Raw genomic sequence first — 14731 nt, forward strand, 5'->3', positions numbered from 1 at the left:
ATTATAAAAGTTAGGCATGGTTGCTTTAGGTATTTTAAGAAGGTTAAGCACCTTTGATCTATCTCCACTAAAAATCCAAGTACATCAAATGAGAGTTCTTAAATGGGTATTCAAGTCATTCCATTGTGATGGACAATGCAACAAATTGAAGTAAACAAGAATTAGTGGTCTTCTTGTAAGTAATGGAGGCAAGGGTTTTCAAAGATTAGTAAAGTTGATGGTAGTGTGGATATTGATATCTCCTTGTAAACATTGTGAAAACCAATAATAGTCTCAATGTATGTAAATAATAGTCTCAATTGTATGGAAAACCATGATTGACCATTACTTTCACTAAGAGGAGAAAGTTATAAGAATTTTTAATGGGGAAGAAATAATTGTGAAACATAACTCATGAATTTTTGTTGAAATTTATATAAGTCCTCATGTTCTTTAATTATTAAATACTTAATGTAAATAAAAATAAATTATCGTTAAGGTATTGATTTTTAAGATTAAATATGTATTAAAAGGCATTCATCTATGACACTTGATTTTTGATATAGTTTGAATAAACCACTTAAAATTCATTATCAATCAATCCTAATTAGTTTTGTAAAAGATATATATTTACTTACATTAAGAGCTTTATTTCAAAAATAAATTACATTTCTAAACTTATCTCAATACATATAAGTAAATGGAATTGAATAAGTAGCTTCTAAGTCTTGTTGGATTCTATGAGAATATTTTAAGTACAAATAGTTTCTTTAAGAATTGAACTTTACAAAATGTTTATCTTGATGGGAAAATCATGTCATATGGTGCAAAAAGTTTAAAGACATTCATTTATGGCTCTTCTATTGAATGAGCTTAAATAGTATACTTAATCCTCATTGTGAATTCATTAATCCATGTTTTATTAGAAAATGATTTTTTTAAATGGATTTTTATTCTAGAAATAACAAACAATGTAAACTTTGAAACGGGAACTATAAACTCAAAACGGGAACTCTGGCCAAAAAACCCCGAAAAAACATAAAAAACAGTGCTAAAATTGAAAAGTGTTGATGCTGGAATAACACCTTTTCTTTTCTTGGGTAAATTTTCAACATGTTTTAAAAATGGCGGTGAAAACCAATTTTTTGGGCAAAAATTATCCAAAAAACACCCTCAAGATGAAAATGGTTGATTCTGGAAGAAGACTTTTTTTTTTTCAAAAGTTAAATTTCAACATCTCGAAATAATGGCATGAAATATTTTATCATGACCACGGAAAAACATTAAATTTAAAAAAATAATGAAAACATAAAATAAAAAAAAAAAAAAAAAAATTAAAACAATGAAAAAACACAAAAAAAAAAAAAAAAAAAACCAAAAAAACAAAACATAGATTAAAATATCTATTAAAAGAAAAATATAAAACAAAAATAAAAAATGAAAAAAAAAAATCAATCATAAAATGTAAAAAGAACGAAATTAATGATAAGAACTAAAAAACTAAAAAAAAAAATAAAAAAAAAAATTATAAACAATTAAATAGGAAGAAAAATATTTTAAAAAAATGGGGAAAAAAATGAGTAATCTTGTAAACAAAAAAAAAATTGCAAAATAAAATATATATGGAAAAAAAAAAAAAAAAAAAAAAAAAACAAAACAAAACAAAAAAAAAACATTTAAAAGAAACAAAAAATTAAGTGGGTGAAAATAGAAAAATAAAAAAAAAAATAAAAACAAAAAAACAAGAAAACAAAAAAATTAAAATTAAAAACAAACTAAATTTCAAAAAAAAAATAGAAAATTAAAAAAAAAATTAAAAGCTACTAAAATTAAGATTAAATTGTTGATTACTTAAAAAAAATATATAAAAATATATATAAAAGACAAAAATAAAAAAACAAAAAATGTTAAAAAAATTATTTCACAAACCATAAAAGAATTTGGAAGACAAAAAAACAAAATTAAAATATATATATATATATATATATATATATATATATATATTTTAAGTAAGTAAAAATAGAGAAGTTAAAAAAAAACATTAGAAAAAACTGGGAAAAAAAAGAAGAAAAAATTAAAAACAAACTAGTTTTAAAAAAAAAAAAAAAAAGAAATTAATGAAAAAAATTTAAAAACTAATAAAATTAATATTAAAAAAAAAAACGAAAAAAAATTCAAATTATAAAAAAAAACAAAACAAAAAAAGTGTATTTTTTATTAAAAAAAAAATGTAATTAATTTTTATTAAACATAGATATTTTGTTTAAAAAAAAATTCAATTTTTTTTTTTTTTTATAAAAACGTTTTTTATTATTAAAAACAAATTTTATTTTTATTTTTATTTTTTATTTAAAAATAAAATTATCCAACAGATCTTTTATATTTAAAAAAAAAAAAAATAAACCTATATTTTATATTTAAAAAAAGAAATTTACATTAAACGTTTTTTTTAAACAATGTTTTAAAAAAAAATGAGAATTAATTTTTTTTATTTTTTTTTTTTAACAATTATTTTTTCTTAAACTATTTTTTTTTTTAAATTATTAAAAAAAAAATAAAAAATTTAAAATATGAAATCGTTTTTTTTTTTTAATTAAAAATTTTAAAAATTAGAAATTTAAAAAAATTTTAAATTTTAAAAATTAAATAAAATTTTAAAAATTAAAAATTTCAAAAAATGAATATCGTTTTTTATTTTTATTTTTTAAATTAAAAATTTTAAAAATTAAACGTTTTTGTTTATTAATTAAAAAAAAAAAAATGTTTTGGCGCCCCCTGCGGGCAGCACCTCCGTCCCCGGCAGCGCCGTGGTGGCGCTGCCGGGGGCGGAGGTGGGCTGGTTTTTACCTACGGAGAGGAAGCGGAAGGCTAGAAGAATATCATGGGGCAGGTGAGGAATACGATGGCTTTGGTGTCCAGAATAGCCAGGGGGCGGCCGCCAGTGGTGGCGCTGCCGGGGGCGGAGGTGGGCTGGTTTTTACCTACGGAGAGGAAGCGGAAGGCTAGAAGAATATCATGGGGCAGGTGAGGAATACGATGGCTTTGGTGTCCAGAATAGCCAGGCGCGGCCTCGGCCCCTCAAATATTAGATATTTCGCTAGCTCCACAGTCCCGCCTGTGTTCGTTGACAAGAATACCCGAGTCATTTGCCAGGGCATCACTGGCAAAAATGGCACATTTCACACAGAACAAGCCATCAGGAGTCACAGTTGTTGAATCTCCAGCAAAAATACTTGAACACTTCTAAAATACTTGTGCCGATTTTTGCTGGAGATTTAACAATTAATAATATTCGTTGGAAAGGTGTCCATACACTGTGCTTGGAATCAAAGTATATAATAATTAATAAGGTTGAATAAAAGTAAAGACAGCAAAGTACATCATTCGACCTTTTTCTTTATAAACGAAAAATCGTTAAGGCCGCAAAGGCCGACATCACTTTCAGTGCATGGACGATTTTATAACCAATTACATATTATATAGATGATAAAAGAGAAAACCCTTAGAGAGTTTATTGGAAAACACTCTTTTCCGTTACTAGGGTTAAAATTCTAGGAGCGTATAAAGTGGGGATAATATTAATGGATTCCATCCCCATGGTCATGAAACTTGGTATATATAAAAAAATATTATGAGAACCTCGATAACATTGGATGAGGTTAAAAAATCCAAGGGTAATGCCGAGAGAGAGCCATAATATCTTGGTTTCCAGAACAGTCATTACCTGCATGCGAGGAGGGAAATTAGAATGCAATGGTGATAAATTGAAAGGAAAACAATAAAGGGAGTAGCGACTATCGATAGAATGAAACCCTACTTGGGTTTGCGTTAGCTCCACAATGTTCCAACTTGTAACTAGTATCTAAAATGTTACCGAAGGGTAGAATGAGAAATACCATTAATTAATGGGAAGTAAATATCCAAGAACATTATGCACTGGTGTTAGTTCGGAACTTACCCAACAATGTATCGGTGTAAACACTAGCGGTCTATAAAGCTGACATAGGGTTTTGAAAAAAAATAGGAAATATAGAAAAACACTTCAAAAAAAAAAAGACAAAGTTTTGAAAACTATTAGAAAATATAGGGAAACACCCACACAAAAAAAGAAAGGAGGCAAAGGATAATAACAACACTAATAACTGAAATCTTATGAGCCAAAATGGAATAGCCGCTTCTCCAATGAGGTGAACATTTACGGAAGTAAATAATGGAAAAATTGTTGTAAAAAGTATCAAAAAAACAAAAGGAAACTAACCTGATAGCGTTTTCTCAGATGGAGCCGCAACAGATAAATTTTTAGCCATGATAGTAAACCTAGGGCGATTGTTAAGGAACGGTAAACAATTGCAGAGGGGCATTTTGTCAGCTAAAACTCAAAAACTTAAACCTAGTGGCAAACAGCTCGCTTAGAAGTGTGATAGAGTAAATAAGGGTCGTAAGGGATCGATAGGGCAGGTAGTTAGTCAAAACATCAACAACACATTTTTTCATCATTGATCAATAACCTAATGTGCAATCTCCAGCAAAAATCGGCACAAGTATTTTAGAAGTGTTCAAGCAGCGCGGTTTAGTTTGATAATAGACAGGCTCCATAACAGTCCATTTTGGTAGTCAACTCCATTCAAAATTTGAATGGATGATTGTGATTTTGACATCTCTTCTCTTCAAAGAACTTACCATTTACTGTTGGAATTGCTTCTGTTAATAATTAAGGCTGATTATTTTAATGCTTCAGTGAGAGATCGATCAAGCAATAAGAGAACAAACTTGGAGAGCAATAACTTTGGTTCTTTATATTATTGGAAAATTTACCTGGGTGACTTTACCACCCAGAAGTATGTGTCTGGTGCAAAGAATATTCTCATTACCATTGCGTCCCTAAAAGAGATGGGAAGATTATTTCTGCACTATTTTGCATCCATTACATTGTTCAGTACGGTGAGAGGTGGTCATTTTTCTACTTGGCTGGCCTTTTATCCATTGGAATATGCAGGCCCTCCGCCCCCCGGCAGCGCCACCACGGGCGGCTGTGGGCGGGCCCTCGATTGGGGGCGGGCCCTCGATTCCCAGAATCGAGGGCCCGCCTAATCGAGGGCCCGCCCCCTGTCGCCCGTGGTGGCGCTGCCGGGGGCGGAGGTGCCTGCGCGCAGGCACCTCCGCCCCCGGCAGCGCCACCACGGGCGGCCGGGGGCGCCAAAACAATTTTTTTCTTAATTAATAAAAAAAACGTTGAATTTTTAAAATTTAAAATTTTAAAATTTTTAATTTAAAAAATATAAAAAAAAAATGATATTCATTTTTTGAAATTTTTAATTTTTAAAAATTTTATTTAATTTTTAAAATTTAAAATTTTTAAAATTTCTAATTTTTAAAATTATTAATTAAAAAAAAAAAAAAAGCCCGATTTCATTTTTTAAATTTTTAATTTTTTTTAATAATTTTTAAAATTTTAAATTAAAAAAAAAATAAAAAAAATTAAAATGGTTTAAAAAAAAAACTATTCTTAATTATAACAAAAAAAAAATAGTTTAAAAAAAAATAATTGTTAAAAAAAAAAATTTAATTCTCATTTTTTTTTTAAACATTGTTTAAAAAAAAGGTTTAATGTAATTTTTTTTTTTAAATATAAAATATAGGGTTATTTTTTTTTTTAAATATAAAAGATCTGTTGGATAATTTTATTTTTAAATAAAAAATAGAAATAGAAATAAAATTTGTTTTTAATAATAAAAAACGTTTTTATAAAAAAAAAATTAAATTTTGATTTTTTTTTTTTAACAAAATATCTATGTTTAATAAAAAATAATTACATTTTATTTTTTTTAATAGAAAATACACATTTTTTGGGTTTTTTTTTTTTATAATTTGATTTTTTTTTTTTGTTTTTTAATATTAATTTTGTTAGTTTTTAAATTTTTTTCATTAATTTCTATTTTTTTTTTTAAACTAGTTTGTTTTAAATTTTTTTTTTTTTCCCTTTTTTTCTAATGCTTTTTTTTTATTTCTCTATTTTTACTTACTTAATATATATATATATATATATATATATATATTGTTTTTTTTGTTTTCCAAATCTTTTTATGGTTTGTGAGATAATTTTTTTAACATTTTTTTTTTAAATATTAATTTTATTATTTTTTAAATTTTTTTCATTAATTTTTTTTTTTTTTTTTTAATTAGTTTGTTTTTAATTTATTTTCCCTAGTTTTTGCTCATGTTTTTTTTTCCCTCAATTTTTACTGACTTATATATACTTATATTAATTTTCTTTTTTTATTTATGGTTTATAAGATATTTTTTTTAACATTTTTTATTTTTTATTTTTGTCTTTTTTTATATATAATTTTTTATTTGTTTTTTAGAGAGAATTATTTCATTTGGATTGAAAATTTAATTAATGATGTATAAATATGTAAAATATCGAAAATGAAAAATATCGAGCTTCTTCTTTAAATATGCAAATCAATAAAAACCTCACTACAAAAAAAATAAAAAAATAAAATAAAAACAAAAAACTATGAAGAGGAAGACCACTTCCAAAATTATTAAATTTACAAAATAATTATTTACATTCATACATTAGAAAAATTAAAGTCAAGAAAACAGGGTTTTTAAAAAAAGGGTCTGATGCAGAATAACCACTTTTTTAAATCGGCATGAAAATCACTACCATTGTAAAACGCAATGTACATAACAAGAATTTAAAAAAATTAAAGTGCCAAAAACTATGTTCTAAAAAAAACATGTGTGTTCTGCATCACCCATTTTCAAAATCGGGTCACTTTTTTGCGATCTCTACAAAACGGGTAACAGTTCCCGTTTCAAAGTTTACATTGTTAACAATGTCACATTTATACATTCATATTAAACCACATGATAAATAAAAATCAATTAATGGTTTCTTGACTTATTGAATTATATGACATGATTACATATAGAGATAATTGATTTAAGAATGAGTGGTTAGAAAAAGTTGTCAATTAAAAATAGAATAAATTAGTTAGAACTCATCAAAGATTGATTTTAAATTATTAATTTTCTAAAAAATATATTTTTACTTACATTAAGAACTTTATTTCAAAAACAAATTGCATGTATACATACATATATACTTGAACAATCTACTTAACATTCATTACCAATTAATTATTCTATGTGTTGTTAGGAAAAACATTTAATTTGACATGGATTTTTATTTCAAAAAATATCTCACAATTATACATTTATATTAAACATCATGATAGAAAAATAAAAGTTGATAAATGCTTTTGTATAGATCACTTAGAATTCATTATCAATTACTTATAATTTGTTATATATGTATATTAAGAGCTACATTTCAAAAATACATCACATTTATAAACTTCTATCAATGCATATTACAAAATATAATTCTTGAAGTCCTAATGGATTCTATGAAATTATTTAAACCACAAATAAACTATTTAAGAATTGAAAATGACAAAATCTTAACATGGATGGGAAAATCAATGTCTTATGGTGCAAAAAGTTTAGATACAATCATTTTTGACCCATCTCTTTAATGAGTGTAGATGGCCCACTTAACACATTGTTAATTAATTTTTCCATGTTTTATTAAGAAGATAATTTTGTTTTACATAGAGTTTTGTTTCAAAACAATACAATATGAAATTAATACTCTTAATAAATTAAGTGATAGGATTATGGATTAAGAATTTCAGTTTATTTAAAATACAAATTTACAAAAAATTAACTTGAAGTAATGAAATTAAATGTCTTAAAGTTCAAAGATATAATTCATCCATGATAGTATCTAACCAAACCTTGATAGTCCACTTAGCAAACATTATCATTAATTATATGTTTTTGTAAGAAATGCAAAATTATTTACAATATATTTTTATCTCAAAAATTACAAATCATATTTATGCACTCATATTAGTGCATTTTATATGTAAACAATAAATATCTAACTTTGTGCCTTGTTGATTTTCATTGTTATATGATTGCAACTACAACCATTAATTGATTTAGGCCTATAAATTTAGGAAAATTATGAATTGAGAAATCACATATCTTATGCTTCAAAAGGTTCAAATCATTCATCTATGACACATTTCCCATTAGCCTTAATAGTGAATAATGCATTGTGAATAGTAAATAGTGCACATAGCATTTATCAAGTAAATTATTATAATTTCTTTAGTAAGAATTAGACCTTTTCTTGCAAGGATTTCTATTTCAAAACTTATATTTCACATTTATATATGATTATTGATGCATATAAGTAAACAAGAATCATTAAAAATAACATTTCTCGATGGTTAATGTAAGATAATTTAAAAGGCAAACAACAAAGTCATTGCAAAAGAAATTATAAATAATAAGAAATATACATATTAATATAATTGGCAATTCCCATATATTTCAAAAAATATAAAATCATACAAATTGATACAACAAAAACTATGTCCAAAATGTATTGAAAATTTGGAATGTATTTTTCAACAAATTTATAAAGGAAATTATCTCCATCCACTACAATGAAGTACATGTTCTATTGAACATTCGAATGTACTCATATTTTTCTTTGATACAATGAAGTGTCTTAAGAAAGGGGAATACAACTTGCATAAGTCAAGTATCTTGCACTTTTCCTATATATGCTTTTATCAAGATGTGGTTTGATCAATATCCAATGAATTGAAAAGTATGCTTTGCTATATCAGTAGCAATACATTTGATTCTTTATAATTATCTCCATATTGGGACCACACATCCGTCAACTTTTTCTCATAAAATTGTCTTGTTCTCCCTGCTTCCAATTTTGTTTGCAAATAACAATGAGACTTGCCCCATGCAAATTTAAAGTCCTCTATATCAATATTTGAATTTTCAAGTACTTTTTGGATGTACTTGTCATTGACATTAATGTCCATATTGTGACATCATATTTTTTTAAGCAACATTTTAATACTTCTGACTGAAATAGTCTTAAAAAATAAGACCTACCACCAAACTATCAATCTAGTTCTCTTTGAATATGAGAACTGTGTTTATCTTTGGTGTATGATTTGAAGAATACTCCTTCCATTTCAAATATCAACATCTTTTGACTTCTAGTAATGCACATCTACATCTGCACTGCAACCACATGTATGATATTAAAATATCTCCACTTCATTGCTTAAGGACATAAACACCTACCAAATTAAAAATGATGTTAATATTTATTATGAATTGTTTCCATTTATATGAAAAGGGAATTTTACAAGTTAATAGTAATCAAAAATACAAATACAATGGCCCCATTACAATGAACAAACTAATGATATGTTTAATTTATATATACAACCTAGTACCTTTATTTAATTTGTATGAAATACAACTCTTCTAAGAAAGCGTTGAGCCACCATTAAAATCATTGATTTTAATACTTATGATGATTTCTTTAATTGCAATTGAAAAATATAATTACAATGGTCTAGTGCAAGTAAACAAACTAATTATATATTAACTTCCACATACAATATAATACAATTTTTAAATTTCAAACCTAATTAATTATATGATAATTTCTAGAGTCTCTACCTTAGTTGCTTTTGGTGCTTCTTTTAGTACAAATTGTATGTTTATTGTTGGTGCTACGTAGAACCTAATATGGTTTTTCAACTTATATGGAATTAAAAAGGTTATAAGAATGCAATGGGTTATCGTTCACATTACTAATTTCTAAGAGGTATGATGATATCTTAAACCACGATTGAAACAAATAATTGTAATGATATAATTCAAACAAATATACGAGTTATGTATTAAGTTTTACGTATAATGTAATCCATTGTAAAAATTTATATAGCATGGGAAATTTTGGTATGAAAAAATTAAATGACCATTCAAATCAATAATTGTTATCAACACAATATCTCACCAAAAATAAATAAAATAGAGATATTTTATTTTTAGTAATGACAAACGAAATCAACAATTATTTTATTAGTGTTGTGAAATAAAAGCAAACATTCATTATGTCATACATATAATAGCATGAAATAGACATCTCTCACCTTAAGGTACTTCTAAATGCAATTCGTGGCTATGTATTCGGTCTTGGCGGTGCTTATAACTCCAGGCAAAGGGATCTAAGTGCTTTCTGAGCAGGTGACACAGTTCCTTCTCCTGGGAAGTGGATAGGGATGGATTGATTTTCAAGGTTATTTCTGGACCGAAATCTATATTCGTAACATGGAAAGAAATGGAGTCGATAGAACAAAGATCAGTTGAGGGGTTGTTTGGGGTTTCTCTTACTGTGTCCTCTAAAGGCGATACACTGGGAGGTGGATTCTAAATCAGATTTTCAATCATATCATCCTCATCTTGTTGTTTTCCTCCCATGGTGGTTTCTAATGTATAAAGCGGTGCAGAATAGACTTCATCCTCATCTTCCTCCTCCAACCAGAGAGGTAGATCATGCTCTAATGAAGGTTGGGCAGGAGGATATAGGATTAATTGCTTGGACATATGCCCGTTCTTTATGGTCATGTTCCCAGCTCGACAGCTAATGTAGGCATTGGTGATAGCCAACCAGGGTCTTCCTAGAATGAGAGGATACCCAGTGAGATTTACCTTGGGCTGGAGAACTAGGAAATCAGTATGGTACTCCCAAGAGTCAATGGATACCATCACATCTTCCATAATCCCATCAAGGGTCACGGTGGATCGGATTGCTAACTATAGCATAGTTGTGGTCTTCGTCAAGGAACCATGAAGGTTGAGTTTGAGCATTGTGTCCTTTTTCATCACATTAATGGTAGCTCCCAGATCAATCAAAGTGTGTGGGATCATGGTGCCATTGATGTGGACATCAACTACTGGGCTTCCATGGTCTAGATATTTTTGACAGATTACCTGCCCCAACATCAGGTTGGATAGTTGCCATATGACATTGATGGTTCGGGCATCTCTCTTACACCTCCCTAGATTCTTATAACACTTCTCTTTGACCAACCTATTGTAGATAGGCACATCTTTTATGGCTTGGAGAAGTGGTATCTTTACACATGTGTTTTAATTCTCCCAGGAGTTCAGTTTCTTCTAGGGTAGGCTAGATTGTCACGGATAGTCTCTCAGGAAAGGGTGGAATTGCTTTAGGTTCACATTCCTCTTTATCTTCCTCAACCTCCCTAGGTGGAGGCTAACTATCTGGGAGAACTTTCCCAAGTTGCAAGTTAATTTCCTAATTGTCCACAACATAAGTTGGGCATGATGGCTCCTCACTATATTCTTGTTGAGCCTATTTGTTGTGCGGGTTCAGGTTCGGATGGGCAGGCATTTGGTTTTTATTTGTTGGAGCGAGAGGTAATGGCTATGTTTTGGCAGGTGGTCGAGGAAAAAGAGTGGGAAGAGAGTTGTATTGGGGACTCCACCCCTGATGAGGTGCATTCCATTAAGGTGGTGGCTGAGCATAGGATTGAAATGAATGGTTAGCTGGCTGGGCATGATATTGAGATGAGAAGGACCAAGGAGGAGGTGTGGACTAAGAAGGATGAGTAGGGGGACCCGAAGAAGGTATGGAAGTGACTGTGTTGGGGTTGTAGTATGCCTGGGATGTCCCTTGCATCCCCTGCTAGTATGGTCTAGGTCCATGCGGCCTTACCTGTTTTATGTAATAGAGTTGCTCAGTGGATCCCTCAACCCCTTGATATACAGCTTTAAGTCCAGGCAAGGAACGAAACTTATCTGTAGAATGATTCTCTTCAAAAACTGAACAAACCTCTATAGAGTTCAATGGGCATTCGTCCTAGGATGCCTCTTGGTGCATCTAGGGAAAAAGATGGCTAAAGCCCTCTCTCTTCCTCTTGTTTACTTTTGATATGCAAGATATCCATTTGCATTGCAAGAGTCTGCAACATCTCACTCGTGAAGTCTTCCAGCATGGTTCCAATTTCTCCTTTGATGGCTCAGTTAGAGTAGGAGGCGCTGGCTATGGGTTGACTGCCCCTACCTTTCCTTCTGGCTGCTCTAGAATAGTTTCTAAAAACAATGTTTATGTCTTCATAGGAGAGTTGGTATATGTCTCCCCCAACTAGTAAATGGAGGGTGTCTAAAAGATCTTCCCGAATTCCCCTCAGCAGGACCATCTTCAAAGACTCAGGGTCAAGTGTACACCCGTCTCTTTTGTCATTGAGCTAGAACCTCTCCTCATTGTCTTCCAGGGACTCATCACTTCCTATAGTCATTCAGAAAATTTCTTCTTTAGTATATTTTGACCTACAATAATATCGATACATGTTGTTAAAGGCTTGTGGCATCGGAGCCCAAGTTGTGATACTATTGTCAGGTAATCCCATGAACCAGCATAATGCTACATCCTTGATAGTAGAAGGGAATAGTTTCAACTTTTGCTCATCTTCTGCATAATCATAGGTTCAGCAGGTAACAAAAAACTCAAACAAAGAAGTGTCAGGATCTTCTGTAGTCAGAAAATGGAAATGACGTAGGGTAGAAGGGCTTATATTCTTCATTTTGATGTTTCCACTAGTCTTCCAGATTTGAAAGATACCCTCTATTATTTCTCCATTCCCCCTAGCATTTCTATGTTCAGCCATTGGTTCCAAAGGAATATTTTATTCTTCTTCTTCCCCTACAGGTTCTTCAAATATGTTTGTCTGTTCACCTAAAGGTTATTCCTGATCACAACCACCGAAGAAGAGATAAGGTTGGCTATGTGAAGTAGTGAGGGTGTTGGGTAAAAATTTACCTGAATTATCTCTATTCCTACGAGGCATCAAAGGAAATATTTTTGGGTGGCTTTTGTTTCTTTTCCCCCACACTAATAATACATACAAAACTGAAATTGACTGAACAAACAAATTGCAACTAACTGAAATGAACTTGATCAAATGAAATTGCAGAACTGAAGAGACAAGCAAATGAAATGTAGAGCTGAAAGTAAGGAGGTGACTAATCTACTTTTGCTGAAATGGAAATTGTAGAATTGAAGAGGAAAGCAAGGAAATGTAGAATTGAAAGAAAGGAAATGGCTAATCTACTTTCGCTGAAATAAACTATTAACATAATGTTGCAAGAGAAAAATAGAAGAAAGTAGTAATCACAGAATACTCTGACACTTCCCCAGAAATGGCACCAAAAAGATGGTGAGCACCAGTATTGCAGCAATAATGCTACAAATCCCGGGCTTCCTACTTTACTTTTATCAACCTGGTAGTTCGTAACAAATTTTGAAGTGACGGTGTTGTATGCAGAAGTACTAGTTCTTACTGTAGGTTGTCACTTGTTCAGTCAACGCAAGATCACTAGGAACTCAAGCCAACTTCTATGGATTGCATAAGAAGCTCTATATATGATGAAAGGAAAAAAAAAAGAGAGATTACTCTACTGATGCTATTCTACTTGTAGAAAGGAAGACCGAAATGTAAAGAAAACCAAGGGAATCCTAGTTAACGACTAATCCTACTTTTGCAGAAAACACTATGAATACCATGAAAAGAAAAACCATTATCTACTCAAGGAGGTAAACACCACCTAACTAAGCTATTTCTGGAAGAAATGAGAAAAAATGTCTTTTTGGATTTTTATGTACTTTTATGTGAATTTTTCATGCATGTAATTTATTTGCTTGTGAATGTGGTAGTGGATAGGTGGTGATGGAGGGTGGTTTTGGGATGTAAGAGGATGTAGGATGGTGTGGATGGGTCCTAGGATGTCTCAGGTGGCTTTCTGGAGGCTTTTACCATAATCGGCCTTCAAAAGGAAGCCTACGGGGAAATCTACAGGAGGAAAAACAACGTTCTACAGGAGGAGGTCGAGAGTCGTTTTCTCTGTTTAGATGGTATGAGAGTGGGTGGAGAAGGTAGAAAAAGGTTGGAATGAAGTGTTAGGGTACCTAGGGTCTACCAAGAATCATTAGGAGAGAGAAATATGATTGGATTTGCTCAAGGAGACAGAGGAAAGTCTATTGAAAATGCAGGAAACTAAGGCAGAATTGAGGGGAGACTAGGGAAACCTATAGGGCATGGATTTGATGGAGGATGGATTATTTGATAGGCTGACCTGCTACTAGAAGATATCTACTGCATACACAACTGACAGTCAACCAGTGAGATTAATCAAGAAAGGAAATAAGTGTATCTACAAAAAAATAGATTTTTTGCATCAAAATAAACTATGATCTAGGAAAGAAAATCTTGATAACCATTGCATGAAAGAAAAGAATGAGCTAATACTGTTGCAACTAAGGAAATGAGCATGATAAAGAAGTTCTGAAGCAAAGAAAACTAAACTATGAACCAATTAGAAAGCAACAAACATTAGAAGTCTTGTAAATGAGGGAAATCTATGTTTTAGGGGCAACAAGAGGGTCTTTGACTCAAATCATTGTCCCAAAGGGAGGAAGAGAGGCCAAGGCACTTCTGCTAGCCTTTTGGGTCTTTTCTTTATCACTTCTTACCTTGCTATTGAAAACACAAATGGAAGCAATTGCTGAATCATAAAAAAAAAACATATTCTTAATCATAAAATAAATGCATCTAACAACAACCTATTCTACAAATTTAAATGAAACGTAGAAATACAAGTGAATAGGATCTTGGCTTCTAATATTGGACCATAACCCAAGAGATTCAGCCCTCTGAGGTAACTCAGTGCTAACGCAAAAATTATTCCACTTTATTCTCAAAACAACAACATGATTACATGAACTGTCAAAATAATAAGCTCGAAGTTGAGTAGAGTTTACAAAACTGCA

General features: G+C 30.3%; 1 long non-coding RNA gene across 1 annotated transcript; it reads left to right on the forward strand.

Moving 5' to 3' along the window:
• The first annotated feature begins 4496 nt into the window (after positions 1-4496).
• LOC149158595 (uncharacterized) lies at positions 4497-4942 on the forward strand. The gene is made up of 2 exons (XR_016262048.1): positions 4497-4589; positions 4718-4942. It is a non-coding gene; the product is annotated as an uncharacterized LOC149158595 (long non-coding RNA).
• Positions 4943-14731: the final 9789 nt, after the last annotated feature.

Source organism: Pinus tabuliformis, chromosome 5_2, assembly GCF_031772625.1.
Source record: "Pinus tabuliformis cultivar Carrire ecotype Pingquan chromosome 5_2, CPIR1, whole genome shotgun sequence".
In the NCBI taxonomy this organism is placed as follows: Eukaryota; Viridiplantae; Streptophyta; class Pinopsida; order Pinales; family Pinaceae; genus Pinus; species Pinus tabuliformis.